The sequence below is a fragment of the Hippoglossus hippoglossus genome, chromosome 11, assembly GCF_009819705.1.
Source record: "Hippoglossus hippoglossus isolate fHipHip1 chromosome 11, fHipHip1.pri, whole genome shotgun sequence".
Classification (NCBI taxonomy): Eukaryota; Metazoa; Chordata; class Actinopteri; order Pleuronectiformes; family Pleuronectidae; genus Hippoglossus; species Hippoglossus hippoglossus.
Window position 1 is genome coordinate 6,966,115 of NC_047161.1, and position 26,423 is coordinate 6,992,537.

Sequence of the window (26,423 nt, forward strand, 5' to 3'; positions counted from 1 at the left end):
GTATTGTGTGAACGTGGTGGTTAAATTATTTTTATTTATTTATCTCTGTGGTGGTGATGGTGGTGCTGCTGGTGCTGCTGCTGCTGCTGGGATGGGAGTGAGCTGCTCCCGCTGGATCCCAGCAGAGGGTGGCGTTGTGTCACCTTTCTCACATCTCTGGCCCTGTTTCTCTCTCTCGTCAGACCCAGGGGCCTCTCAGGAAGTGTGCTGCAGTCAGCCGGAGAGGAGAGGACACCACCATAGGAGGGTCAGTGCCCGTACTCTCTTTATCCGGCTTCTATACGAGGCTACCACGTTTTTATAAAGACACTATGAATGAATGAAAACGTGTTTTGTGGCTTATAACTTTTGTTGGAGTGTGATGAGGATCACGATCTTTCTTATTTCGTGCATGAGACGGAATGAAAACTCTTTGCCACAGCCATCTTTTTAGATTGTGTCCACTGTCCAGGCCTTTTTCTTTGTCAAGGTGACTGATGTCCTTGGAAAGCAAAGCAGCGAGGCAGCGAGGCAGCGAATATGAGTAATTCATAAATAAAAGCTCTCAATTCTGCAGCAAAGGTGGTTCTTTGTAAAGACAGAGAGAGAGAAAGGGTTTTTATTCACACCTCTTTGCAGGGATCTGGGAAATCATCCGTTTTTTATAAAGCAATTAGAAATTTTAAAAAAAAACATAATTGCTCACACACTTTGTCTACCTGTCACAATATCTGCAGGCAACATCTGAGCTGTATTGAACCACAAAATGCAAATGTCTTTTCATCTTGTGTTCACAGTATGAGCCACAAATCTATTTCCTAGGACACCAAAACATCTGCTTGACACTCTGCAGGTTAATTAGGTCTGCAAATAACAGTTATTTGTTCACTTTTGCTTCTTGTTTAAAATGTAATGTTAATGGTGAATGCTAGTTACAAGTTACCAGGAGTACGGTTTTCTTACCTATCCTGTCATGTAGTTAACAAACCTGCAGAGTATTGGAAATTATTTATTAAATAATTAGTTTGATCATCAATCTATTCTTTCAATCTATTCTTTCATTTTGTGAACTAAATGCTTTATGGTTGTAGGTTCTTAGATTTGAGAATTCACTTATCATTGAGAAAATAAATGTCCTTAATTGATAGTTTTAGACCTACTGTTTATTTACTAAATTATTACATGTATATGTTTTAAGAATACAAACTAACAACAATCTGAGTCTGATGTGTGCATGTGATGATCACGGTCTAAGTTTAAAATGAAAATGACAGGACGATGTGTTTAGAGCTGAATTATTCAGTCCTCAACAGTCCCTTTTGGTTTTTGAATTGTCACTTCAAGAGCATCAGCAGGTTGAACGCCTCATGTTTTAGCTCTGACAGCTTCGCATACAACTTTATTTATTATTCGTGACACTTTCTTTTGAAGGAGTGATTAACTGACAAAACAGTTGGATTAATTACAGCACTCACTACGTCCATTGCCTTCAAAGCATTTGCTTAATTTCAGTACTTTGTCAGAAGTGCATTTGAAAAAACCCTGCCGTTTTTTAATCATTTTCTTACTTTGGCCCTGAGAGCTTATGTATTTCCTTTCAGGTACACCAGCATGTTAAACACAGCATGTAAAAACTACATAGACAAATGTGCGTGTATAAGTGTGCGGGACATGTTCATATCACACACACACACACACACACACATGCACAAACACACACACCGCAGCCTTGCGCTTTCTGTGTGTCAGTTGTCTAAGCTTCTTCCCCTCCCCCCCTTTCAACATCTCTCTCCCCTTTTTTGTCCCCCTCACCCTCTCCTTTTCCCTCCCACTTGCTCTCTCCTGCCTGCTAGCACTATTTCAAGCCTCTGCTGAGGAGAGAGAGAGACGGAGAGGGAGAGAGAGAGAGGGGAGGGGAAAGCAGACAGAATTTAGAGTTCAAGTGCACGTGCAGAAAATAGGCTGAATAGAGGAGAGTCGGAGCAGAAAGGAAACCAGGAAAAGGAACGGCAGGGGCGGGAGACAAAGCACACAGCAGCTCTTTCTTTTCCTCTTTCTTTCTCTCTATTTTCTTCTCACAGACCCGAGAAGGTATTAGTCCTGGAATGGGTGGTGTGAAAAAAATTAAAAGCTCCAAATTAAAATACAGTGAGTGTGAAAGAGAAAAAAAAATGTATTCCTATCCCTGCCCCCTCCTCTTTCCTCTCCCCACTGACACACTCCTCCTCTATCCCTCCCTCTTGGATATTTCTCTATGAACCCCCCGGTCTATCTCTTTCTCTCCCTCTCTCTCTCCTCTCTGGCTCTCCTTTCTCTCCCCACCCACCTCACATGCACACACCCCGGACTCCTTCCCACTCCTTCTCCTCACGCGCTCTTACTGTCTACTTTCGCTGGGGACGACTGCAACAAGCTCAGTTTTTTTTCCTTCTTTTTCTTTTGCTTGCCATCCTTTGCTTTTGGTTATGCCCTCATGTAAGGAGGCACCGCCACACAGATGCTTCACCCTTACTCTACGTGGCGACTCTGAAAAAAAAGCAGGGCCGTGGATTCTCCCTGCGTTAGACTGCATGCCACAAACTGCAGTATTTTTTTTTTTTCAACTTAAAACTCGATTTCAGTTTAGAGACGTTTTTCTTTTTCAAATCTCATCTTCAATCTGAAGCGCTAGATGAGGGTGGAAGAAAAAGAAAAGTGTCCGATTAATAGACAGATGAAGGGGACATGGGCAAAGAATGAGGGGAAAATGGAGAGCATGGTCTGCGGGAGAAAGTGAGAAAGACGGAGAGAGGGAGAGAGAGAGAGAGAGAGAGGTAGGAAAAAGAGTACCGGCACTGGCAAGAAAAACGGGAGGGGGAAGAGAGGAGAAGGGGGACCAGTAGGGGATAGACTTAGGAAGGAGGGACGGCTGGATAGAAAATGGCAAAAATCGCGGGAAAAGGAGAAAAAACTAAACTCCAGAATGAGAGGGAGCCGGACTTCTCGCCTCACTCAGGCTTGCAGTCTCTGGTTGCCTTTCATTTTTTGTTTTTTGACATGATTTTTCATCACTTCTGCGGTCACCCTCTCATTCATCTGTGAGTATACTGTGTGTACACGTTCTTTTTCCTTTCTCACACATGCAGCCTCCCTGCGTTCCGTCTTCCCTTGAAGCCTTCTCCTCTCCTTCGCCTTCGCTTCATTTTTCAACTGTCGTCTTTTTTCTTGTTTGAAAAATGTGTTCCCTAGGTTGCTAATCCCTCCATCCTGTTTGTCTATCCCATCTCACGCTCCACCTTCTCTCCCTCTTTCGCTGTCTCTCTCTTTCCTCTTTCAGCTCCTCTTTATTGTGGGTTATCGCTGTTCTCTTTGCCTCTCCTTGAAGGATTACCTCTGCTCACATTCAGATGAGGGCTGAGGGAAAGGGATCATCGAGTGCACCCCGTTTTAGGGGGGCCCGTGCATGGGAGGGTAGCACATGCAGGAGGCAGGGTGTGTGCAATTGTGTGTGTGTGTGTGTGTGTGTGTGTGTGTGTGTGTGGTGTGTGAGTGTGTGTGTGTGTGTGTGTGTGTGTGTGTTCGTATGCTGGGGTGTTAAAGGAGCCGGCAGTGGCGGACAGTCACTCCTGCTTACGCATGCGTGGATTTGCACAATCACGTTTCATGTTTCATATTCAGGGAGTGATTGCGCGATAAGTTAGTTATAAAATGCACAGAAACAGAAGGTGAGGTGTTAAATGAGGCGGAACGAAGCGACGAGACACTGTAAGTGCTGCAGGTTTTCTTCCTCCTCTTCTCTCATTCAGTTCTTTTACTCCTCCCATGCTTTTCCCCCCCTTTTCTATCCCATCTTCCATCCGTTCATCCGGGTATCCCCAGTTTATCTGCTGGTCCGCCCGTAAAAAAGACGAAACCCACGGTCCAAGATGTGGTTCGGTGTTAACCAAAGATAAGGGTGGATTTATTCAAGCGCCTAAGCTGCGTAACATCCCGGAGTCAGTTTCAACAAGTTTTTCATTTTTACATCCTGCGCATTTGGCCAACACGACTTTTGTCTGATGTGGTGAAGTTCCAGGTAAAGATGGAGGCTTTCGGTGCAAATCTGCGATGTTAGGATGTCGACAGCAGCAGATTACATGAATGCATTTTTGCACTTTAAATACAGTGGAGGCTAGACAGTAGACAGAGGCATGACACTGTGTTTAAAACGCAGGTCTACTATCGTCCATTTGCAGACCATCTGCTATAACCTCCATCGAGTGTAGTGTACCTCGTTCCCCGCAGTATCAGCCTCAGATATCTCCTGGCATCTCTTTCCTTTCCTCTTCCTCGCCTGTTTTTTTTATCTGCTCTCTTCTGTTTTTTATTTACACAGCCTCCTGTTATCTCTGCCCACATTTTCTCCATCATTTGCCACAGTCGTTATCCGTATCCGATATTTCTCGCTGGCATCGTTCCATAGGAAACGTGCATACATGTGTGTGTTCCTCGAACGAAAAGCAGAAGCACATTTAGACTCTGCTCGTTCCTGGAACATTTGAAAATCTCTCTTTATCATGTGTTCGTGAATCAGGCGAGGTTATTGAAGTTATTTGAGGACATTGTTGTAAAAGTTTTGATTAAAACCAGTGCGGATATTCTTTAATTAAATAATGAATTATGGAGATATAATAAGAAAGAAGCTGGTGCCGTTAGATAACAGTTACTGGCCCAGTTCTGTAATAACGTTCAGTTACTAAGTGTGTGCTGGATTAATTCATATGCAATGATTTGATTAATACATAATGATTTGACATTTATGGGCAGAAAGCATCGCTGCGTTGTGTGATAAGCCAAGGGGGAGGATGCTTTTGTTTCGTAGCGTCCCTGCCGCAACCTTTCCGTGACCTCCACTTCAGCGTTGGAGAAAATGAAGAGCAAAGTCGTTGATGTCAAAAATGTTTTTCCTGAACCAGGAACCTTCAACTTGCCCTTATTTGTTTTCAAATTTGACTTTTACTTTGCCAAATCTGCCTAGCACCTTTGATACCACTCCTAAGGGGATTTTATGGTAATGCGAGTGTAGTTGGACCCTCAGGTTATGAAATATTACTCAGACAGACCTGGTGTTATGTAATCTTACATAACTGAGGCGGCAGCTCAGCAGGCTCGTGATCAGGGGCTCTGGAGGAGAGGCTATATGGGTCTGCTTATGGTATGAACTCACTGACAGGGTCAACACACTCATGAATACCTGTTCCTTAAAGGGGAAGAGGCCCCCACTGCAGTATTCTCACATATGGAGTTAAGTGTCTGACACCTAAAGGCTGAGGAAGTAGAACAACGTCACCTATAGGAGCTTACTGCCTCTCTTGCCTCAGTCATTTTAAACCACATTGCTGTGTGAGATACTCAAGGTACAACAACCCGGCGCTGTTCCCATGATTCTGTACCAGCTCTCTGTGAATCTCTGTGTTTCTCATTCATAATTGATGACATTCAACCGCAGCATACATTAATGGATCGAACAGACCTCAGGAATTCCCATGCAAGCTGCCATTGTGTGTAGCAGGTTTGAGTTTGTGCGGCTGAATTTACTGCAAACTGACAAAGCCACTATCGTTTGAGTACGACAGACCTGGTGTGCAACACGAGTAGTACTAATGCCTGCAAGAGTCAAGGGTATTTATTTAATAGAAGATTAAAAAGACTAATGGTTTTGTTGGGTGGGGCCTAATAAAACAATATAAAATGCATATTCTATCTGATATGTTTATATTTATATGATCGTTTTTAATGACTCACCCATAACCCAGAATTAGTTCTGTAGTATGATTATAATGTGAATAATGTCTGTTTCAGATTGAGCCGCCGAGACAACCTGAACCTTTTCTTTGAAGATGTTGATCAGGTAAGGAAACATTTTCTGTTCATAGTTAAGTCGTTTAAGTGTCCAGAAGAAACAGCAGATACTTTTTTAACTTATCTAAAAAAAATGAGTGTGTGTTTAGGTTTGTGAGAAATCAAGTGCTTTACTGAGCAGATTTGTGCTTAATGGCAGTCAGCAGTCAGGAACTCTTGGTCAGCCATTTTAGTCTGTGGCTCGATCGAAACGTCAATACACCATCAGAATAATTGAATTACTCTTCCCTGACTCATTCTGTTGTGATTAACCTCGCAGTTATGTGCTAACCGTCGGCCTGCGTGAAAGCAGCGAACGGACAATCTCTCATTTTGTTAGCGCACCACTCGGCCCGGTGTAACAATGTTGGCTGTGACTTATCTTAGTACGCAACACGTGAAAGGTCATCGGTTGGTCACGTCCCGATTATCAGATGCTGCTGAAAAGTGAGAGAGTGCGGGTATAAAGAGCGTCCTGTGGTCTAGCCTTGAAGCTAGCTTTGGAGATGCCTCACATTACATTTTTGTCTTTGTGCTGATGTCACCCCCGTGCCCCCGGTCCAACAGCAGGAGAATAAGAGCTACATTCTGCCTCTGTCACACAATAGAGCCCTTCTTGGCCTGATATTTTCACAATGTGTTTTTTGCAGAGGAGCGATGCGCACACACACACACACACACACACACACACACACACACACACACACACACACACACACACACACACACACACACACACACACACACACACACACACACACACACACACACACATTCTCTGCAGGCAGCACAGAACATCGATTCAGGGCTGGTTGAGCTCTGCACTTTACCTGATATTTCAATTCTCGTTGAAGGTGTTTGCTCAGAGATTTGCAGCAATCCGCTCCCACTGTTCAGGAAGTGCCTTGCAAATACACTGCAGGTCATTTATTAGATTTCAAGATTTATTCCCAGCACCTACTCAGAATGAGAAATGTTAAATTCTGCCTTATAAACTATGCAGTGTCGGCAGCATGCGGATCTGCGGAATTGTTAAAGTGATGTATTTCATGGGTCGGTGACAGAGGAGCCACTGCAGTACAGTAGGGTAGTGTGGCATGGGTTAACGTCTGAGGACTGGAGGAATGTGTCCGGGTCGACGGGGAGAATTCCTCAGTCCTGCGCGACTAGGTCACTGCACTGACAAGAGTCTGCCACCTATTTCCGCATGCGCACTGCCGCCCTGCGCCTCCGTCTCGCTCGTTCTTTTTCTAATTCTGCCTGCCCATCCTTCCTCTCTCTCTCTCTCTCTTGCCCCTCTTCCTCTCTGTCTGGCTCCTAGTCTGTCCTTCTCTCTCGCCCTTCCTTTCTTTTGTGTTTCATCATTCCATCTTTTGTTCTTCCTGCTCGTTCTTTGTCTGTCTCCTTCTGTCTCTTGTGTCTCTCCTTTAGTTCATCTGTCTGTTCTACTGTGCCATATCATATTTTTTCAGACTCTTTCTTCTGCCTTGTATATGTCCCCGTGCACTTTTCGCTGTTGTTTTTCATCTTCAAATACTCGTACCTTCAGGTATTTATACTCCAAATGTCATTATTCTGTCATTGTTGTCTGATTTATCCATTCTCCAACCCTCCTATCTTTTCTGTGTCAATTCTGTCTGTCTCATTAGTTTTCTGCGAGTTATTGAGTTCAGTGCTGCAGGTGCTTTCAAGTGGACGTGTTAGGAGGGCAGAGGCATGAGACAAAGGAAGACGCAGACATTTACATTCTCTGTATGCTTGTGAATATGACACTGGCATGCTTGTTATTAATGCAGGGCTGTAGCATGCATATGGTGCCTGGTGGTGCTGGTCATGTATGATTTATATGGCGTGTTCCCACACACAGGCTCAGGGCGTTCATAGCAGCTATCAGTATTCCTGAGTGAAGGAGTTTGAAGACTCTCACCTCTTCAGTGGCTGTCAGCGGGGGTGACAGACAGACCCCGAGGTACAGGGGTGTTTCTGCTGATGGCACATGTGGTGATTTGACACAGTCTGAACTCTGCACACATGCTCGCTGAATGGAAGCACATTTCTCCCTTTTACACACACGCAGAGTATAAACAGCTTTATAGCTCATGCGGAGGGAGATTCAACTGCAGATTCTCACGTTCTTTTGTTCATACATGTAAATTGCTAGTGAAGTTTGATTTGTTTTTTTACTTTACTTTTGTGAAAGATGTTCATTGTTTTCTTAGGACTTAAAACGATTGTGAAAGTGTATTAAAACGGAATTAACAGCCTTTTTTTCTGTTACTGACAACTTACCTATCTTGTAGTGCTTTTAGATTAAAACTAACAATGTGAAGACAGCAGTGGACATTTTCAATTATCACATCTTTAATTATGGACTCATTGAAAATCAACCCATTAGTCGGTGATTAAAAAAATAATTACACCATATGCACTAAGTAATTTTCCATACATTGCAGTGACTGACAGTGTGTCGAAAATATTCTGTCATGTTAAATTATTAATTTTAGTGTCGTGCCCTTTCAGCAGTCCATTTACATTGAAACTAGTAATTTGAATAATTAAATGAAAAATATAAAAGAATATTCAGTATATGCAGCAAACACTTACAATGGCAAATTTATTTCCTATGAAACATTAATATGTCTGTATACCAACTATCTCATCTCTGTGTGACACTGAACTGTTTTTAACCTCAAAGTGGGATTCAGAATTTCGAGCTCTTCAAATAATATTTAATTTAGCTCTGAGAGCAGGGTTGTAAATCTCTGTTTGTTTGTTTGTTTGCTTGTATGTGTGTGTGTGTGTGTGTGTGTGTGTGTGTGTGTGTGTGTGTGTGTGTGTGTGTGTGTGTGTGTGTGTGTGTGTGTGTGTGTGTGTGTGTGTGTGTGTGTGTTCATCTGCCCACCACCAAGCATCTAAAGCCCTGGCAGAGGGGAGGTGAGATGTGAGTAATAACAGTGACTGATGATGTCACAGACAGCATCACGCCGCTTCAGCTGCCCCCGTGACCCGGCTCTAGGATGGCAGCAGCAGCGCAAGCACCCGTGGGTAACACCCGCCAGAGCACATTAGAGGAAGGGAGATGGAGAGAGGCAGGGATGGAACACACAGAACACAGCTCAGGGGGACAGAGAGAGAGAGAGAGAGAGGGAGAGAGAGGGAGAGAGATGGACAGAGGGGGGGGAGGCTGTCAGATTAAAGAGAACAGAGAGGAAGAAAAGCTGAGAGACATGCCTCTCCGTGTTTTTAAGCAGACTGTCTAGTTGGAGTTGATGTTCTACATTAATGCCTCAAGTATCTCTCACTTTCTGTCAGTCTGTCCTTCCATCTGTAGATCTCTCCGAAGGCTTTGCCTCCTCTTGAAATGACACTTAAAATACAAAGTGAGTCTTGTGCTGATTGAAAAAGCAAGGCTGCAAGGGTTAATACGTGGTCAGTGAGAAAATAATGCAACACCAACTTTGAAGACCAACAAACAGACAGAGGTGAAAACATAACCTCCTCGGCGGAGATAATAAAAAATCCAAATAATTGTGGGTTGCAGCCTTTTATAGACTGTGTCTCACTTTCTCTCATGGCCCATTTTGTTCACGTAACACACACTTATCTGCAGCATCTACAGTATGTCTCTCTCTCTCTCGCTCTCTCTCTCTCTCTCTCTCTCTCTCTCTCTCTCTCTCTCTCTCTCTCTCTCTCTCTCTCTCTCTGCCTCTCACTTTATCTTGTTTGTATCCATGGTCACTGTCTCAACTTAGCTCACTGTGCAAAATTGCCAAAGGTGAAAATGATAGTGTGGATTCAACGAGGGTGCAATGAGCTACAGTGATGTGGTTGAAGGATTGCTGATCTCACTGTTTCAGCCGTTAATCTCTCCACAAATCTGACGGACGGCCTCAGAAGTCACTGTCACTGTCACTGGCTGCAACTCTCAATATCCGGTCTCTCCTTTGCTCTACTAGGTCCATTAAGTGCAGCGAAATATACAGCGGTGGCATCTGTGTCCCTCTGAGACACACTAAAGGACAATACAATATGCTACTTACAACCAAATATGATATAGGAGTCAATACTTTCATGCATAGGAAGTAAGAGGAATTCCCCACTGTTTGATGCTGTCATTATGTGGCTGTCTTTTACTAATGTTTACAAATATAACATGTAACATTAAAATGTCTAAAATGACATGACCTATGTTATATATTTGGTTGACTTGTGTATTTACATTATCCAAAATGTTTCCAACAATGTTAAAACCCAGAGAAAACCCCAGTTTTATTCAAGGTAATGGGACGTTACACAGATGTTTTGGGTGAAGACAAAGTTACATATTTCATGTTTAATTTACCTGAATCTATTACTTGGTGAATTGATTCATTTATTGTTTTTTTCCCCAGCAAATATACAAACAAGTCAGTCGCTCCGGCATCTCAAATGTTAATATTTTCAAAAATTTGAAGTTTTTGTGTTTTGAGCTGTTCGTATTCAGGTTAATATAGCTATCCACTTGAATTAAACAATATCACTTACACCATACAGAACATACTCTAGGGCATCATAGACACTGCATTCATAGCTAAATGAGACATTTTTCATTGCAATCCAGCTCAAGAGCTGAGAAACCTTGAGCTGGAAGTGAAGAGTGCCCATTCACAAAGTACTCAGCAGCTACGTGTTTGTTTTCACCGTCATCGCTTCAAAGTCTCATTCAGTTCTGACTCCCAAATGGCTCTTGATGCTTTGATCTCAGTGCCGAGTCTATATGAGTAGATACACAAAGACAAGCAATCGTTTCCTATTTCAAAACGATTCTGCAAAGCAGTAAGAAAATCTAATATTCTGCAGTTTTATAAACAAAATCCATTAACGGAGAAAATAAATGACAGATCCAACAATCTTGAACATAACTGGAGGCTGTAGCCTTACTAACATTGACAAAAAGTTTGTTTGGTAGTAAAATCTTATAGCTAGGTCCAAACTTTTAAATAAAATAATGAGAAATTGGACGGCAGAAGTCTACAACTCCTCCAATCTGAACGTGTTAGTTCCTCACAGGTTTGGTGCACACATCAAGCTCTAACTTTAATTTGGAGTTCAAGTTGAAAGGTGATAATTGAATCCTCTCTAGCTGCAGATTTCTAATCTTACCATGCTAGGAGAGAAGCAAATGTGTTATTTAGCAGCAGAACACAAGTCAGCGAGAGTTGCTATGTGAGAGCGGAGATTACATTTTGTTAATTAACATCCTTGACCCACATCACCACAGTCATCAACAGATTGGTTTCTGGCAAAAAATAGGTACAAGGCACAAGTGAAATATGACGACAGAAAAATTGTTGAAAGAGTGGACTAAAAAAGGGGAAACATAGCGTTAGTAGAAAGAGATACATCCAATATGCAACTTAGTGTAACCAGGGAAGGGTCTTGAAGAAATGTAAGCGCTATCCAGCCTCATTTTACTGCATATATCCACCTAAACGGATCCCACCAGTGCTGCAGGATTGCAGGGTTTTTCTCCGGTGCTCTGCTGCTCCGGTCTCTCCCCATCTTATCTCTAACTCGCTTAACCATCCATTTTAACCGTCAATGACCTCAAAGCACTGAGGTTTGGGCTGTAGAAATGAGTGGTCTTTCCCAAGTGTGCAGTTAGTCGCTGTGCTGCTGGTAACACATCATCCCTCCAACCCGCCAACACCACCCCTCCACCTCCTCCTCTTCCTCCTCTCTGGTGCATCACCCCACTCACTCACTTTCAATCTCTCCTCTCTCCTTCACTCCCTGGCTTCATATTGATCTGAATTCATTTGTTTCCTATTGATCTGCCACTCCACCCTCTGCCGCATTGAGCAAACACAAGGACACACACCGTGTGCACACAAGCCTTGCACACGCACTCCAACAGAGAGAAAATACCTATTTACAATACTGTTATACTCGAGCCGCTTTGAAGGTCAATATGCACACCCATACACTGCAGACAAGACACACCTGAAATCCCATACTCTTCATGTGAGAGATCTCAGAGGCTGGAAACACGGAGGTTTGGAGAAGTCTCGGCTCAAGCATCAAACAAGCTAATGACATACAAAGGAACCTGGATTCCATATTGATCCAACACCTCAGGGGGGAGTATGAAAACACGAGCAGTCTGGGGCTGGCACCGGCAGGCAACACAATTACAGCTGCAGTTCATTTCTCAGGTCTGCTCAATTCTACTCAAGAATAATTAGTACAGCAAATGAGAGGAATTCAGTTTGCTGCCAATTATTCAGAGAGAAATGTGAACTAGGTCGTCATTTGTGGGAGTGATTGTGTGTTTCTCGAAGATATTTTTTACAGTCTTCAGACTCAAAAAATTGGAAAACAATTCAACCAAGTTCAAGACAGAGAATTAAGAAAAATGTGATATATTGTATTGAAATCCAGAACAAAAACCCCCAAAAATGCCATTATACACAAATAAAATTTACAATATTAACATGTGTTGAATATATTACAAGAATAATCTGGTGTTTTGCCCTATTTTTATTACTAAAATCACATATCAAAGTGAAAATCCACAGTTGGTGGACATTTCAAGCAAAAATGCAGCCATCTTGTATGTTGCAAGGAATTCCAGTTTGAGTGATCACACGGTAAACTGCTGTGATAGCATGATTTGGTGAGAGGAGAGAAAATAAATTAATGTCTGTTTTCCTCATCAATTGATAATTTAGCTAATTTTTCAAGAAAAAATGCCAAATATTTTCTGGATTTTAGAATCTCAAAATTCCGAATTGGGGTGTTGGACTGGTGACTTGACAAAAACAATCAACAGCTAGAAGAAATACTTCAAGTTCAATATCTAACTTTATTCCTTTACTCACCAGGAGCTGAAAGAAAGGACAGTTGTAGCTCTTGCCTTCCTTCTATTTCTATCACTTCTTTTCTTTGACTTGTCATGCTAACCAGCAAGCCCTCATCCTGCCAGACTGTCTCCTCACTTTCTGTACTCAGCCCTGAAAAAGAAGCGTTACTCATAGGTCGTGTTATAACTCTTCTAAACTCAATAACACATTCCTGTGATAAACCACGTTCTGGAACACCTTTAAAAATTGGTCACACATGTATACATAGATTTATTTTTTTTAAAAGGACTCACAGGGGAATCTATAGCTTGTTTGCTAAATCCAGCTACAGACTGATATGTGCTTGTGAGTATTTATGTCACCTCTGTTGGGTTGACTCAAAATTAGGTACAGACGTGCAGGTTAATGAAGGAACATCCAGTGCAACGTGTGTCTCATTGAGGTGCTTTTAGATAGTTTCTGTTCAACAATGGAGTTCTATAGAGGAATAAATTACTCATCATTAGGATCCAACTCATAGTTGGTCTTGGTTTTTCTACGGAATCTTATGATACAGAAATATATGTTAATCCTTTGAGGTGCAGTGTTTAATTCAGCATTTTTAGAGGCTGCTCTCCGTTGACCACTCTGTCCCGCTCCACCCGCCACTTTAAACTTTCGGTTGGTGGCAGCAAGTTGCCATGAAGCCAGACTGTTTGTCCTGCCCTCTGACCTCCTTCTAGGACATGCTGTGCTCAGTGAGAAAGCATCTCCAGCAGCAACTTAAGTTCAAAGGGGCCGGGGGGGGAGAAGAAGGGGGGGTGGGAGACGCTGTGCTTCCTCTCTAATATTAGAGAAGATGCACTGCAGGCAATACTCACACTCCCTAAGTGCATGCAGACAGGAACACACAGACCCATTATACATACACATGTGGGAATTAATGAGCGCACACCAACACAAAAGCAGCACATCTCCATCTCCGTCGTCTTTCATGGTGTTGCAGTTCCATAATTATTGCATTTGTTTGGCTGGCTGCTGTTTAATTTATGTCCGATTGTATTTTCTAACGTTATTAATGTATTATTCATCATCGTTGTCTTTAACCGTCTCCTCTGTGCGTGCATTTTTGCACCACCCTCTCATTCATGCTTTGTCGAGGACACAGTATTAATTCTCACCATTTTATCCCACTTTGTGAATCCGTGTCATACTCCGCACACAGTGTTTGATGCGTCCTCCGTCATAAATGCTCGTGTCTCCATCCACTTCTTTGTGCTGGCGCCTGCTTAGTCTCTAATCAGGGATTGGTCCACTCTGATTGAACTGTGTGGTAGTATTCTTTCATGATCGTGCCCAGGACGGTTTCTGCTGAAAACAGCTCTGCTTGGCCATGTGGCCTGGCCAAAAGCCCAGATCGGGTTGTGTCAAGAATGGCTGACATTATTTATTTACTTATCCAACTTCATGGCTCAGTGTATTAATTGATGTTCCCATTCCTTCCCTGTGGTATGCTAATAATCTGCATGATGCTCTGCTGATTTCAGGAATGCCATGGTCAACTACAGAAGCTCCCCAGTGCGAGCAGAGCCATGGGAAAAGCCTCCGACTAGATCCCGGTTATGAGGTAAATGTTTTGGCAACATCTTCCCGTTGCTTTCTTTCATACCAACAAAGACTCTTTGAAATCTGACTGAAATGAAAGGGAGAGCAAACAGCTTGAGACATCAGAGCTTGTGATGGAGAAAGTCACCACCGAGTATGCAGAGGGACACACCAACATTTCCATGTCTCTCATGTCCTTTTTCTTCTCCGACAGTCACTCTCTGTCTCGTCACGTCTCTTTTATTCTCATTCTCATCATAAAACGTACGTTTGTTCTCACTGAAAATACGCAATGAAGTAAAATTGTTATATCACCGCCATTAAAAACCGACCACCTCCCAACTGCTAGTAAAACCAGTTGTAAAAAGATTAAATCTCAGAGCCATCATGCATGTTATTGTTATTCAGTATGACTGCACATGGGACGTCGCGTAACTGCACGCATGATTATTCCCTCTCTTTTTATTTCTCTTATACCAACACACTTTAACACAAGAAAAAAGATTCGTAGCAGCCTCCCATTATTTGTCACACACAGAGGCAAACCATCAAGAAAACCAATTCAAAATGGTACTCTTTTTTTTTTTAAATAATGACATACTGGGAACATATAAAGCCGCCATTATGGAAAAAGAACATTCAACTGTTAATGTCGATTTTTGTCACGCTGAGACGTGGTTGGTGAATGTGCACACAGCGCCTCTACTACTCTCACACAACAACACACACATATATGTAGAACACACACACACACACACGCAGACTGGCCCACACAACCCAATAGCCACTGACAACAGTGCCCTAGCAACCACTGGGCATCATGCCAAGCCAAGGAGGTTGCCTAGTAGTGTGTTCCCATGGTAACATTTTCTGCCTTTGTAAATAAGGTACGAGAAGAGTGGAGGGAGGTGGGGGGGGTTAGAAGAAATTGCACTACGGACTCTCATTTTATCCTGAGAGAGCTAATAATGTATGGTTTGTAAGTATCAGACACTTATCCCTGCACCAAGCTGTCATCTGACTGAAGAGGTGCATTAGCATGGATGGGGATCTCAGGTCCGAGTCCTCAACACACAGGGTAACATCCTGTTTTTGAGAGAAAACATGTTCGTTCTCCATCTCTAAATAATCTCTTTCTTTGAAGTGTTGCTTGGAAAGTACTGATCACACTCTGCTGCAGACGCTGCCAAAGTTACATTTCAATATTGGACACATTTTCTACGAATATTTTCATTCATGCATCCATTTCTCTACCCAGATACTTGTTTTTTCCTCATCACAGTCACTCACCTATCTCATCCCATTATAACTCTGTTACTCTGGGATTTTTTCTTAATTAAGAGACAGTCGTGTTCACCTAAACAGTGTGTGTCCCTCAGTAAAATCAGCGGGATCGGCGGCGCTCCTTGGTCCCGACTTTGAGAACCGCTGTCTGAGCCCAGCGTTCCTGTTGAGGTGGCACTTGCCAGACGATTCATAGCTGCAGTTAACAACTGCTGTCACCGGGCAGATTTCGCTCCTGCCACTACATTGTTTGGGTGGTAGTCTCCGTGCGTCACTTCTCAAAAACAGGGAGTGGTTGAAATCCACCTGAAATCTTTGTTCTTTCTTGTACAGCAGAGCCTCAATGTTTTAGGTATTTTTTTAAATAACTTTTTTCTTGATAGACATGCGAGGCAGCTCTCTGCTTGAATTTAAAGAATCTTATCTTTTTCATTATATCTCTGTATATCTCTGTACACTCCATTTTCCATTTGATGGTTTTCCTCTCTAACTTTTCACAGATGTTGACAAATTTAATTTATTTATTATATATTTTTGAAGACAAACAACTTATATTTACTGTTCGAATCACTGGTTCCTAAAATCTAGAGATCGATTGTGTCCAAAAAACAAATCACGGAAGTAATTGTGTAAAATGGTCTATTTATGTGAAAATATAAAACAAGATTTCGTATTTTAAATGTTCAATTTGACATTTCTTGAATATGGTTATATATTATAATTCTTTATGTAGATATTTTTAATGTGATCTTAATGGAGAAGCACTTTCAGCCAGTTTCCATTTCACCAAATCTTAAACAGATGCAGTGGATGTTCCCTCAACAACTAATTATTTCTGCAGTAATGACTGAGAAACAGTTTGTTGTTACTAAGTATTGTCTCAGCTGTTTTTAGGAGATTAACACATGATGATCATGTGCCTGATAATCCATATCCCAAAAGCCATGATTGGATGTGATGATGACAATTAAAATTAAATCAACAAATTGAATTAATAAGAAATTAAATTTGAGAGATTTACATGAACATGATATTTGTTATTTTGCTCATGGGCCAAATTTGCCAAATAATTTTTAAAGTGTTAATTAATGTTTGGCTGTAGTTGCACACTTTGCTACGTGTGGCTAACATTAGTCGTGTTTACACCAGCAACCTTATCACTCGCATTTTCTACTTACATTGTCCAGGCAGCTGTTAGTGGCAGACACAGTTAACCAGCATTGTACATTAATAGAATATTAATAGTTTGTTTAACTAACTAGAATTTCAGGTGGTGGCACGACCAGTATTTTTGGTGATTTTAGGCGTATCTAAATATATTCTTTGGCTCAACACGATTAATTTTTATTTGCTCTCTCCAGAGGGTAAATTGTAATTCTTACAAAGCTTCACCTGACCCGACACCAGCCTGCAGAGGCTTCCCACCAGACTCACTTTGGCAAACAAACACACCCAAGCAGATTGGCAAAGAGCTGGCATTGGCACAACCATGCCGCATTCATGCGTGATTCGACTGCGAATGAAACGGTGAGAGAGGTTAAAGAAGGGGAGGAGAGGAATCATGGGGAACGGCGGGGCTGGGGGGGGGGGGGGGAGGACTTTGTTGGTATGAACAGAGAGATTTTCTGTGAAAAAAAAAAAGTTATAAAAGATTTTGAGGCCTGAAATGTTTGGTGATGAAGGACAAATAAGAGGCACTTAGAGAGGCAGGAGGACGGCCAGAGAAAGAAAAGAAAGGGAAGGGTGGGCTTTTAGCATGGCAGAGGGCAGTGGAGAGAGGCGAGGTGAAAGGGTTTGGATTTGGAAGCTGGCCAATAGAAAAAAACTATGTCTTTATCAAGCATATGGAGCTGCCAGTCCTTTTGAAGTTAACACTTACTTCGCTCATTTTTTCATCTAATGGTAAATGGTAAATCTTTATGATAATTAACAAGGTTAGGCTGATAACAAATGGCTTTTATTCCTTAAATGTAATAGAACCAGACCCATCACAGCCATTCATCATCTTATACACATTTACATGTGCTAAGTTATATAAATTAATATGCAATTCAAGGTCCTGGAAGCTGATGGAGTGAGTTACCTTCTTGAGGGATCAATGATTTACCAGCAGTGAGTTTGAATCCAGCTTCATCAGTGAGGCCTCAGTCATCTTACACTTTCAGGTTGTATTTTTGGTGCATTGACCACGATGAATAGGAGGCCTAGCAACTCTTCAAGTAATCAATGAGTCCTTGCGGCTCACACGGAGTGTCAAAACACAGCCACTGACTGCTAACAACAGCCAATTTGCTGCTTTTGCAGGAGATCACCTCAGCTAGATGTCGAATGTGTGGGTGCGCCCCATTATTTATGGGGGATAATGAGGGAGATTGACTGGATAGTGCTGTTACTCCAAATTGTCATTCAATTACTCAGCCATTAGATCCTATTTGTAACAGTGAAATGCACCGATTCCTGCCTCACCCTGAATGCACCACATTAAATAGTACAAATCAACTTATCCTGTTTAGATGTGGAAAAAGTAAAAAACCCAAACTGACAGACATGAAGTGCACCAAATCTAGAGGAAGTAGTTCATCCTTTTATTGTCTGAAAAGTTAATTCATTCTTACACACATTCATGCACTGGCTCGTATTCGGCCCATCCACGGCTGGTAAGAGGCATGGCCATTTCTGCAGGCAACACTCAGCCAGCATTATTTACTGGTTTCTCTGTAGTACTGCAGAACTCTGTAGGGTGCTTCACTCCTGTGACACTGTTTGGCCTTGTTAATACAAAGAGACCTACTGCAGCTATCCAATGCTTGGATAATATTTTACCTTGATGCCGCTGCTAGGTGGGGAGAGAGACACAGAAACACACAAAACGTGATCTCAAAATGCTTTAAATGAAGTGACCCGCACGCATGCATATTGCAAACTATGACAGGATCACATATATTATAGATGTGTTTGCAAGTCCTACAGGGCTGTCTCCTGCTCAGGCATCGGCCACAAGTTTGTTTGGTTTGTTATGATTAATTCATTTGCAAATGTAGAAATTATTTCATACTGCAAATCACACACTGCATGTTGTAAATTAAAAAAAAAGAAATACCTGTTTAAAGGGCCGCACGTGAAGGTGGGGCACACATCCTAAAATCGTAGAGATGCAAGGAATCATCCAAATTTGTCATAATGTAGCGCACGTTTTCCAGTTTCTGCCTTGAAGGTGTTAATTTCTTGTGTTCAGTATTCATAGTGAATATCCAGAGTGGATAGAAAAGCTTGAGAGAGAAGCTCAAACTGCTTTCACAGCTCTGCACACCTGGACATATGGGCGTGAAGTCTGTTTTGGAAAATTGCAAAAATAATTAGACAAAGCCTCAGGTGTTTTTGCACAAGCACTTAATTTGAAGCCTTGGAGAGAAGGCATTTATTTTTATTACAGCTTCCAACAAGGCAACAATCGATGCCTTAAATAAGACATAAAATCATTAAGACAATATTAAAGACAATATTAATTGATAGACATAAGACATGCCTATATAGAACAGAGTATATAGAAGATTAGAATATGCTAAAGTTGAATAAAACATCATTTACAGAGTTTACAGATGTTTTCTATTAATCAAATAGGGAAATGTTCATTTTCCGTATTTGGCACGTTACAAATATTGTATCAGCGTATCAGTGAAATGTTCAAAGACAATTTGTTTTACACTAACAGCACTTATCATGTAAACCGAACCACAGACAGGAAGGTGGATGCAAACTCCCCATACACCTCTGCGCCTCCTGCTGACTCCACTGACGTTAATGATTGCAGCACTTTATTCATTAAAAAAAAAAAAAACAGCCAGCAATTATGGTTCCATCACAACATGATTGAGAAATTGAGTTAATTAGATGAGTAATCAACAACTACAGTATAATCAGTGAACGGATTTGTGTCATACTGTAGATGTCCAACATTTTCTCTGCTTCTCAAATGTGAGGACTTTTTTTGTAGTATACAAAAGTAAAAAAAATATCATTGGGTTTTGGACTGTCATTCAGACAAAACCTGATTTCTGACAGACATTTAAACTATATCCAGATGTTTTATAGGCAAAATGTGCCTATAGGAAGATGCCCCGTGATCTCGATCCAAATTTAAGGAGATCTTTATTAACCCTAACTGCACCACTTTACCAAGTTTCATGGTAATCGGTCTGGTAGTTGTTGTGTAATCTTGCTAACAGACAAACAAACAAACAAATGCAGATGAAAACATAACCTCCTTGGCCGATGTAAAAAGAGCAACATCAGTATTAATAGTTGTAATATTTATTAAATCTAATATGTTGCGTTAAAACACCACCTGAGTGCAGAAGATAAAAGACGTTCCTGAAGGAGTGATATCTGAACTGACGTTAGCGGACTGAAAACAGAGGAGGAGGATTCGACTTTAACCTCAGGATGACAATGAGGCGCTGCTCGGTGCTGCTGAATGGAGTCTTTGAGGATATGGAAGATTCCACCAGCTCCACTTGCAGAAGTAGGTCAGGCAGACGCCTACAGTAAGCAACTGCAGGTTAAGTGCTTGTCTTTGTACTCAGAGACAGCCTTGGCCTCTTGTGGGAGGGGGCTGGGTTTGGGGGGGGGCTATGTTCAGTGTCTACCCACAAGAGGGAGACAAGTCCACAAAAATGCATTGAGTGTGTAGATAGTTAGTGAGTCTTAGATGTTATTCCTCTAAATTCCAGCAATATCACAATGTTCAACTTCAATATTGTAGCCACAGACAAACCTTTATCGTATTTAATCATATTATATTGAATGAGTTTGGTTGGAACTACATGATAAACATAATATTTGAAACATGTATTGATTTGTATTCATCTGAAACATAGCTTTATGATGAATTCACATAATGATGAATGAGATGTGAGATAGTAGTTGGACATGAGACAGGCAGAGACAGAAAAAGACAGACAGACAGACAGAAGACTCTGCGTGGAGGAGGAAGAGACTCCAGCGCTGACCCTGCTCCGGTGCTCTGCAGTGTGAGGTAGTTGGTTGTATGGTTTCGCATAATAAACAGCCTGGAGATAACTGTACAACCTTCTAGCTTTCCCTGCGGAGTCGCACACACCTCATATGAACGCCATCGATGCCCCGGCCGCTTGGAGTGGTGAGTACGAAGACTGACACGGAAAAAGGACAAAAGGTTCTAAGAGAGGACGACTTTTTATAGCAGGATAGGAACACGACAAAGTAATACAGGGAAGATAAAAAAGATAATATGATGAGGGGTTGATCCATTTTATACAGTTAATTAGCTTTTTGTGTGTGTCTTGTACATTTGAAAAAATTGTCATCTCTATAACCAAGCCTGAATAAAATTCTACATTTGTTCTCCAACAAATTCAACATCTGAAATACTAATCGGGTTTTGCTGTCAAGGTCCGACTAATCCAGACGTCAATAGACCCACCTTGCTCTGCAGTGCTGTTTGATTTGTTATTTGGTGCAGTCCAATGGGGTATAGAGCCAACTATCGATAGCTGTTTGTTTCCTAGCGGCCGTGCACAAAAACACAGAGCGTCTCTTTAGAGGACATTACGCTGGGATGCTATAAAAGGTCGACCCTGTAGAGAACTCGTACTTTAAATCATGTATTTGTGTGTCAGGGTTGTTTCTGCTATTAGATCATCTGTGGATCCATCAACAGTTAAAACCCTCATGATACAAATATACGAATGTGATGAATTTCATGGTATCTAGCGGTTGAATTTTAAAGCTGTGTATTTATTCAGTAGACATAAGGATTTTCTGTAGTATCGGCAGATAATGACGGCCAGACATTAGTGCCACTGTGTCCTGAAACTCGGGGCTGTGCGTGAACTTGCTTACCTCCTCCGCCTCCTTCCCCTCTCCCCTCCTCTCCTTCCTGCCCCCCTCCCTCTCCCTCACCACCACCCCCCCTGTCCCCCAGTGTGTCTGGCTAGTGGCTCAGACACTCAGTATCCGCATTGCGTTGCAGTGCTCCAGTGAGGAGGGGAAAAAAGAGCATATATCAGCAATCTCTGCCGAGCACTGCTCTTTTTCTGTGCGCACACAAAGAGACGACTCCCCGGCATGTTCCGACTCCAGAGGAAACACAGTCACAATACAGCCGCCTGCCACCAGCCACGTTATACATAGTGGCAGTAAATCCCTGTATTAGTTTTAAAATTGAACGCCAACATTTGATATTTCTTCCTGTTAACGGATCTATTTTCTTGTTGATTCCACTCAAGTTGATGACATTGTATTCTGTGTTACCACTACTCAACACATTGAAATAATTCACACGTTTTTTTATTGAAAATTGTCGCAGCAAATTTTACCATTTTTATTTTCTTTCCGAGGTTCAAAGTTCAACCATTTGATTTCACAATGTACTGACAGCTTTCTTATCGCTCACCACATGACAGTGGTTATTTGGGATTTGGTGCAACAAAGGCGGTGAGATTGATTTGTGATGAACTGTGCAAAATGCAGCCTGGTGTGTTAATGAAATATGGAAGAAGAGCTGCAGTGTTGTGGTCACGTCGGCTGGGAGGTTAATCACCTTTGGGCTTTGCTGTGGCTTTGCTCCTCACGCTGTGTAAAATCCACAGCCTCTGTCTGTGAGATCCCCCCCAACCCCCACCCCACATACAGACTACCTCTCACACAGATGCACGTGTGCACAGCAGTGCACGAGGACATGCGCACACACACACCTCACACTCGTTGACTCTCTCCTCTCTCCTCCTCCAGATGCTAGAACATACCAGCGCAAGTTCAAACATACGCAAACAAACAGCGCAACAAACACCCATGTAGAGACACACGGCATCGTGTGAATGTGCGTTGCAAGATGGGTGAGATGGGACGTCATGCCTGGAAAAAAATGTAAGGGGTTAGAGTACGAGGGTGGGGGTTTGAGGGGGGTGAGGGGGGAAGGATAGGGAACGAGGGGAAGGGCTGAGACAGAGCAGGGGGAGGTGGGGACAGAGTGATAGAGAGTGTTCAGGCAAGAGAAGAAGAAAGAGCGATAGCTTGAGATACTGCATGCTTGCATAAGTGTGTGTGTGTGTGCGTGTGTGTGTGTGCGATATATGTAGGTGACACAGATTTATGAAAGCAGAGGGTCATAGATGGAGGCGCTGTTGGTGGTTGTTGGGGGTTGGTGGAAGTGGGGGTGTTGGTACAGCACCAGATAATGGAATCAATGCAATTGTCTGTGTGTGTTTTACTCTATGTGTGTGTGTGTGTGTGTATGTGTGTGTGCGCGCCTGGCTTACCTGCCTCACACACATTGCTTGCTCGGACTCTAATTGTCTGGAGAATTAGTGATGTGACTTGGCAGAGGGAAACGGGCACAAAACAGAGCCAGGGACAGCGCCTGAGAGAGGGATAGAAGAAGAGGAGAGACAAAAAGAGGAGAGCGAGAGATGGAGGGGTAGCGAGAGGGGAATAGCTTTTCTGTTCACCGCCGTGTGCAGCGCTCAGAGCAGAGGAAGACTGAAGATGGGGCAGGATAGGTTTTATCAAGCGTTATTTTCTTTACCACTGGATTAATTGATGCTTTTTTTTCTCTCAGGGGGAAAACGGATCAATAACTCATCGTGAGAGTGCGCTGTGCTTGGTGTGTGTGCGCACTTGTTGTATGCGTGTGCATGTGCGCGTGTGTTCGTGTTCACGTACGGAACACCAGGCAAAGACAAATGGTGAGTTCACAATGACTTGAGCGGGCCGGTTAACGAACGAGAGACAGTTCGACCGACCACGTCCGCTCAGCGTCTTCCCTCCGTCTGCGTCCACCTTCTTTTCTTCTTTTTTTGAAATGAGAATGTTTTACTCCGTTCTCTCTCGATCCAGCGCTCTTTGTCTCGGGCGCTTTACAGAGCAGCAGAGGAGCTGATGAAACTGGGACAGAGGAAAATATCTCAAAGCACAGAGACAAAGAGGAAACGGAGAGAGCTGGTGTCATTTCTCACACGGGCTGCAAAACGCTTCATGTGCTGTGTTCCTTTGTGTAGTTGTTGTGTGTTTGCGTGTGTGCGCACCTGGGCAGACAGTAAGTTGGAGACACGTCCTGGATTGTTGTCGGACGATAGAGTTGTCGACGTGATGCAAATGGAGTTTTTCAGCTGTGAAGCAGTTGTTTGAACCCGGGCTCGTATTCTGCATGTGGCATCTGCAGTGTCAGGCTCTTGTGACATTTATCTTGTCTGTGCAGGAGTGAAATCAGTGCTGCTCCCTCAAGGCTGAACATCTTTTTTTGGGGAGGGGGGTTTCATGGGGGATTGCATAATCCTGTGAGATCACAAGGCCTGTAGGAAAATGTAAGATGACAGTGATGTCTGCGGCTGCAGGCACAGCTGTCTGTGGACGCTCCATGCGTGAGCACATGCAAAGGGACGAGTGTCGTGTGTGTGTGTGTGTGTGTGTGTGTCTATGAACTGTTTGACCGCTCTGTTGGAGCTTAGCGCTCGTACAGGCTGGACGGCCATATGCTCATCCCATATGCAAATCCAGATTTATACATTAAATTTGAGGATTTTCCTCTGCGAGCGTTTGTGTGCGTGTGTCGTCAAATGCTTTGTCTATCTGTCTGCCAGCAGGGGGCATTTCGTTGGAACGTTTCACTGCACAGACCTGCACTGAATAACAGGCGCTGGCTAAGGGAGGAAAGGCAGTGAAAGGGCCCTGAAAAGGAAATGAACGGATAAATAACGCCACGAGAATCAATGTTTCCATGTGGATTGACGTGTTTTCACCTCTTTCTCTTGCAGGATGTGATCGAGTCGCGTTTGTCCGGACGCGTCGAGACGAAACATTTCATGTCGGACTGCATCGACATAGAAAACGGTAACCATCAAATATGACGTAATAACTGTCTCTCATTTTAGAGAATTGTTTTTGTTGTAATATAAACTGCTGTGTGTCTATTAGTAATAAAAATGTTTTAATGTGTAGATTTAGAGTTACTCTCACTGAGCCTGTTGATAAAAGGATTCATGCGTCACTGAAATATATTTTCTCGTGTAAAAATCTCATAACTCGCAGTAAGATTTAAACTGTGTGCGAGTTGGTGTGCGTCTTTGTCCCTGAGACCCTTAACCTGTGATGATATGAAAGGTCACAGGTGAGGTCCTTGGGAACAAAGGTGCATGCAGCTGCTTCTGGAGACCACGACATGTCCTGACATCAGACTGAGAGAAAGCTTCTCACGTTGCCAGACAACGTGTTATCCTCTTTTTAACATCATGAGAATGTGTAATAGATCAGAGTAAAGTCCCAGAATGAAGATGTTTTGACTGCATGAAGTCGTCTGGGGAGAATTCCCCAAATTTCCCTGACATCAGGAAGGGCCGAGGAGACGACATGGGTCTCTGGAGGGGGCAGTGCCTTCTTGGCGAGCTTTGTGCTTACACAGTTCAATAAGAAGGCAGCCAAAGGTCGTGACCCCGATGTATGATTCACGTGGGATTTTTAAATCAGTTCACGGACGCTGGGAATGACACGTCGTCAACAGACTGGAAAAACTCTGATGTTCTATTTTATTTATTGATAGTGACAAAGTCAGATTGTTTATGTTACAAAACAGAAAATGTTTGAATAATAACTCTTAACAATTAATTCATCAAATCAAAATAGTTGCTGATAAATTTTCTGTGCCTCACTTTAAATTTTAATTGAATTTCTATGTATGAATGAAATGCTCCCTTCTCTGGATGTTCCTGTTCTGATTAAGTGAAAATATCACAATAAAATTAAAGATATATTGAAAAATCTGTGTATTGTTTTGTTAAGTAACATGTGAATAAAAGAATTCAAAGTGTAGTCGGTTGTTTCCTCTCATGTTGGGAGCAAGGGAGGAGAAAATGTTTTCGGTCACCGAGTCATGAATTAAATGTGAGATAAATATTTCAGATCAGTGTAGAAAACATCAACATGTGATATTAGGTGCATCACAGATCCGACCACTCAACAAACCGCACACATCCGGCGGTTTCCAGGCAAATAAACGAAAGCGATGTGGTCGCTCTGTCGGACTCTCGCCCCCCCGACGCAGCCGGGGCGTCTCTGTGCTCCCTGGCTCGCAGCCCTGCGTGTGTTTGTGCATCCCAGGACAGTTGACATTGATTGTGCGGGAGACAGACCGAGACACATTAGTACCCAGCTCGGGACCGCCGCTGAAAAACACATTAACTGGCTGCATTGGGAGCACTGTCTGGTAACCATGGCAAAGCACACAGGGAGGGAGGGAGGAAAGGGAAGAAGAGGGGGAGGATGGAGGGGGTGAGACGGGGCAGTGGGTTCATCGCTCAGTCTCTCAGGGTTTGTCTTTCTCAAGCGCTCCTTTCCTTTCCTTCGGCCATGTCTGTCATTTTCCCTCAGCCTCGCTCTCCCTCTTTTGAAGTGACAGTCTCTCTCCCTCTATCTCTCCCCCTCTCCCACTCATACAAACACCATTTGCATATCTCTCTCTCTCCCTCTCCCTCGCTGTCTCGTTTCTTGCCTTTCTCTCGTTGACCTCATCACTCACCTCATCCTCCGCGCCCTCATCTAACCCCCCCCCCCCTGCGACAAAGTCTACCTCTGTGTAATTTGTCTCCTCTTTGTTTTTTCTTCTCGTTCTTCCCCCTCATGCCTTTTGTTCTCGTGTCGATATGGTTCCCCTCTGTGGAGACGCACAGGAAAGACAAGAGCTGAAACTGATGCCGACAGACGACATGATGATTTACCACCATCACACTCATAATATTTATAAGTATGTATAGTGTTCATTCTTATACATCTGATTTTTCACTATCATTTTATACATAGTAGATGGCAGATTATCATGTCATATTTATCAGGCCAGTTATGGCT

The 26,423-nt window shown here is 42.8% G+C and overlaps 1 long non-coding RNA gene across 1 annotated transcript; it reads left to right on the forward strand.

The window, feature by feature from the left end:
• The first annotated feature begins 181 nt into the window (after positions 1-181).
• LOC117770577 lies at positions 182-24,522 on the forward strand. The gene is made up of 4 exons (XR_004615418.1): positions 182-247; positions 5,800-5,848; positions 14,207-14,286; positions 24,341-24,522. It is a non-coding gene; the product is annotated as an uncharacterized LOC117770577 (long non-coding RNA).
• The last annotated feature ends 1,901 nt before the right edge of the window (positions 24,523-26,423 follow it).